Raw genomic sequence first — 5,281 nt, 5'->3', positions numbered from 1 at the left:
AGTTGTGGCCTTTTTGTGCTACCTGACTTTGCTTGCCAGAAAATGGGCCAACGGTTCAAATGTGTGTCAATCTCTGAGAACTGACATCAATATGTTTCTGGAATACATATTTTCTGGTGTTTTCCATTGGGTGGTGTTGAGGGCCAGAGATGAGAACCTGTTATATTAACACAAATCTGTGCTGTATACTAAGGCTATATACTGTGCCGACAATCCTGTTTAACAATTATTCTCGCGATCTTCATTTATATTCTTATAATCTTCAATTATAACACACAGAGTTGATTCTGTGACTATGGCATCTCTGTAATGCAGAGCTATATATTTTTGTATGTCTCTCTTATGTGGGAACAAACTAATGATATAAATAGATAGCGAAGACTTGCAGAGTGAGTTGAGAGCCGCTGCTGTAATGGTTCCTGTTTCAGCTGACAGTTCTGGAGATCTTACTAAACTTACTAAACTCGGTTCTATTTAAATTCACCAGGCCAATGTAAACTTATATCCAACAAGTAAAGTTGTACATAGTATCATACGTTTAAAATGTGGTTCATCCTTCAGATTAGAGCAGTTTCACTCCTGAATCTCCTAGTTCATTCTGAGACACCCAACCCCTAAGGACACAAAATATATGATGATGCATACAGTTAGACAAAACTGTATCTTTCACAGATGTAGCAGGAGTGGAAGGTTACAACTTTTAAAGCATTGGTTCTAAACCTATTTTGGGCCAGGACCCCCATTATCTCTGGTCATTATCTCAATCAAATAAAATGTAATAATTGTCTTACCTGAATATTATAAAAAAATTATAAAATAAGAAATATTATTGAGCAGACCACTGCAGACCCTCATACATTTTATGACACGGCAAGCATATTTGACACTGTAAAATGTCACGTGGCGAGATTCCCCCAAAAATCAGTAATTCATCATTTGTATATATAAATAAATGTGTATCTTGATTTTTTTTTTTTTTTTTTTAATATGTACACTCGTGTATTCATAGTTTAAAGAAAATAAGCACTTTTTACCAGTGTTAGGTAGAGTTAATTTTAAAAGTTATTCATTCTAATATTGTGTTACTCTGCAAAAAAATTACTAATTGTGTTAGTTACTTTTTTATAAAAAAAAAAAAAATGGAGCTGGGCTTGCTTATTTTTTTATTCAAAAAAACCCAAAAGGTATATTTTTGGCAAATGTAAAAGCCCACTAAAATAGAAATGAATAAGCCTCAGCCTGAAGAAAGTGCCTCTGTACCTCACTCACATTTTCTCTCAACACTAGGACAGGAGGGGTGTTAGCAGATAAACAATTTGAAAAAGAGAAAAATGTAAAAGTAATCTGATTACATATCTCGTTACTTGTAATGCGTTACCCCAAATACTACTTGATGGTTACACCACATGATAGTTTTATAGTTATTAAATCTAAACCTTTCTTAAAAATAATATAAAGGTGTTTTTCTTTTCTTTCTTTTTTGTTAATAGACCATTTGAAACTGTAAGGATTACAGAACCTCAGACACTAACCTTACAAAACTAACATGGATATTAAGACTACTTGGTACATGTGTTTTAAACTAGATTTTCCATTTTCTCTGTCATTGACCCTCATTTCACTGTCTACACATAATGTTGAATTGCTGATAGTAAGCTGATAGACACCCCATTCTATTTCTGATTTCAACACGCTTGCTACTTAAGACAAATGGATTTGAAGCATTTGCTTTGATGCTTCCACAAACGTGCCCGTAACGTGTCAGTAATTTCATCTCATCTCGCAGTGATTTTTTTGGTGTAAACTCGTCTTAAATCAGTGTTCCCCCTTTAAAAATAGTTGCTTCCAGTGTCCCCAGGCGTTCTCTGAACTCCCCATTGAGAAAGTACCTTGCAGCAGATTTACTGTTCAGTTAAAGTCTTTACTGCATTCAAACCATTACTAAGCTCTTTTAAATCCATTGTACCGTACATAAAATAATCTACAAATGGAGAAAGTAATCTATTGGTAATCTGTCTAGACTGGCCCATGCATCAAATGGCCACACGTTATTTGTTTTTAACAGGACTGTATATTTAATTTCAAATATAGCATTGATACTTTGTATATAACATACATTCTCTTTGGAAAAAAATGCATTTTGCATACACAAACCCATTGTGCACTGTGGGAAGGGTGCAAGACTTTCCATCTGTGTTATCTCAAGAACTGATGATGAGATCGCTGCAGGCTTATTTATTTTCCATCAAGCATATTTTCTGGTGTTTTCTATTGGAGAATGTTGCTCTGGTCTCACCCACACTCACCCACACGTTCCCTCCTGTCCTAAGGCACAATGAAGCTCCTAATTCTGGTGGTGCTTTTTGGGTTGGGTTTTGCCCAGCACAACCCAAACATGAAAAATGGTAGGACTTCCATTGTTCATCTGTTTGAGTGGCGTTGGGCAGATATAGCTCAAGAATGTGAGCGATACCTGGCACCAAATGGCTACGGAGGAGATCAGGTATGTTTACAATGATTTCAGTGACCATTGATGCAGGTAAAATGATTTGATGAATAAGAACAAATGTGACCTTGGACCACAAAACCAGTCTTAAGTGTCAATTTTTCAAAATTGAGATTTATGCAACATCCGAAAGCTGAATAAATAAGCTTTCCGTTGATGTATGGTTTGTTAGGATAGGACAATACTTGGCCGAGATACAACTATTTGAAAATCTGGAATCTGAAGGTGCAAAAATCGCCTTTAAAGTTGTCCAAATTAAGATCTTATCACTGCATATTACTAATCAAAAATGAAGTTTTGATATATTTACAGTAAGAAATTTACAAAATATCTACATGGAACATGATCTTTACTTAATATCCTTATGATTTTTGGCATAAAAGAAAAATCGATAATTTTGACTCATACAATGTGATCTATTGCTACAAATACACCCCAGCGACTTAAAATCTGGTTTTATGGTCCAGGGTCACAAATGTCCTTACAAATGGTTCTTAATAAGGCTTATATTCTAACAGATCTCTCCCGCAAGTGAGCACGTCAAGCTTTCCAATCCTTGGCATCCTTGGTGGCAGAGGTATCAGCCAATTGGCTACAACTTGTGCCCCAGATCAGGAACTGAGGCAGAGCTGAAGGACATGATCACATGCTGTAATAATGTTGGGATAACACAAAACTAAAGCTCATAGCATTGTACCTAGACCAATGACACTAAAAGGAAAAAAAACACAACAAATCAAAAGCATCCTGCTTCTTCCACTTCTTCCTTTTGTTTTATTATTAGTAGTAGCTGTAAAGTTATAAGTATTATATTAAAGAGTTTTGTGTGCTATGTGCTGTAGGTGAACATTTATGTGGATGTTGTCATCAATCACATGTGTAAATCAATTCATGGAGAGGGTTCTCCTTCCATCTGTGGATCAAAGTTCAATGGCAACAAGGAGGACTTCCCCTCTGTTCCCTACTCATATTTGGACTTCAGTGATGGCAAATGTAAAACTGGCAGTGGTCACATTGAAACCCACCATGATATTTACCAGGTTTATTTTCTGTGTTCTTATCCTATATTAAACAGTATGTCAATTACACCAAAAACTTTTATGTTCATACTAAGGAACATTTTAAAGTCATTTTCTGCATCTTGGACAGGTCAGGGATTGTCGCTTAGAAGATCTCCTGGATTTGGCCCTGGAGAAGGACTATGTTAGAGGAAAACTGGCTGATTATCTGAACAAACTGATTGACATGGGTGTGGCTGGATTCAGGGTTGATGCATGTAAGCACATGTGGCCTGGTGACCTTACTAATGTCTATGGCAGACTTAAGACCCTTAATACCAAATGGTTTCCATCTAGTACCAAGCCTTTAATTTATCAAGAGGTATTTCCATCCCTTTTCTATCCCATATGCAAATGGTTAATAAAGCATTAACACAACTTTTTTTGGGTTATTGACTTGGGTGGGGAGCCCATTAAGGCCAGTGAGTACTACGGGCTTGCAAGAGTGACAGAATTCAAGCACAGTGTGAAACTGGGCACAGTGGTTCGTAAATGGGATAGAGAGAAGCTAAGCTATCTCAAGTATGTAGAAATACGGAATAAGTCGATCATATATAGTAATATCATCAACATGTCACTTATTCTTACAATCATGCTCAGCAACGTTTCCAAGAGCGTTTAAAGAGTTAAGTTAGAAGAGTGTTTTGTCTCAGGAACTGGGGAGAGGGCTGGAGTTTCATGCCATCTGATAGAGCTGTGGTGTTTGTGGACAATCATGACAATCAGAGAGGCCACGGCGCTGGTGGAGCTTCTGTTCTGACATTCTGGGACTCTAGGTAAAATAGTTAAGGTATTCTCTTAAACTAAAACTGAGAGCGTTTACTGATCACTGATTAAACTCAGTTGCTTTTCTCCAAGAAATTTTACATTGCATTTTGCAGGCTTTATAAGATCGCTACAGGGCTCATGTTGGCTTATCCATATGGTGTGACCAGAGTCATGTCTAGCTACCGCTGGGATCGTAAGATCGTGAACGGAAAGGTAATAGTGCTCTCCAAATCTCCAAAAAACTTTTAGTATTTAAACATACACTTTATCTATCGCTACACCAATAAACAGGATTTTAACCCCTCATAAGATCCAATTTGTTTCATTATACATTGACTCATGGCACAGATGAGAATGACTGGATGGGCCCTCCAAGCCTTTCTGATGGATCCACTAAGCCAATACCCATCAACCCAGACTCCACCTGTGGGGACAACTGGGTATGTGAGCACAGATGGCGCTAGATCAGGTGAGTGTGAGCTTTAGTCCTGAATTTGGTGTTAAAAGCAATTCTCCTAATGCTGTTTTCCTAACTCCAGGAATATGGTGATTTTCCATAATGTGGTCAATGGTCAGCCTCTCTCGAACTGTTGGGACAACGGCAATAATCAGATCGCCTTCAGCCGCGGAAGCAAAGGATTCATTGTCATTAACAATGATGATTGGTGAGAAGCATTGCAATAAATTAAGAAAATTCTAAATGGTTAATAATAAAAATTTAGCACATAACCACTCAGCTACATTTGATGAATGTCCCAGGGCACTGAATGTGACGCTGAACACTGGCCTGCCCATGGGTACATACTGTGACGTGATCTCTGGAGATAAGAGTGGGGGCAGTTGCACAGGAAAACGGGTGTCAGTGGGTTCAGATGGACGCGCCACCTTCAGCATTAGCAACCCAGACGAGGATCCATTCATTGCCATCCATGCTGACTCCAAACTGTAG

At 37.8% G+C, this 5,281-nt stretch overlaps 1 pseudogene across 1 annotated transcript; it reads left to right on the top strand.

The window, feature by feature from the left end:
• The first annotated feature begins 2,335 nt into the window (after window positions 1-2,335).
• Window positions 2,336-5,281, top strand: LOC306850035 (alpha-amylase-like; annotated as a pseudogene). Its single transcript has 10 exons — window positions 2,336-2,503; window positions 3,025-3,171; window positions 3,349-3,546; window positions 3,656-3,886; window positions 3,956-4,086; window positions 4,218-4,340; window positions 4,446-4,551; window positions 4,686-4,801; window positions 4,872-4,997; window positions 5,092-5,281. The product of its transcript is annotated as an alpha-amylase-like (transcript).

Source organism: Barbus barbus (genome assembly GCF_936440315.1).
Source record: "Barbus barbus genome assembly, chromosome: 30".
Taxonomy (NCBI): Eukaryota; Metazoa; Chordata; class Actinopteri; order Cypriniformes; family Cyprinidae; genus Barbus; species Barbus barbus.
Note: the sequence above shows the minus strand (reverse complement) of the source record. Positions and strands in the feature narration are given on the sequence as shown.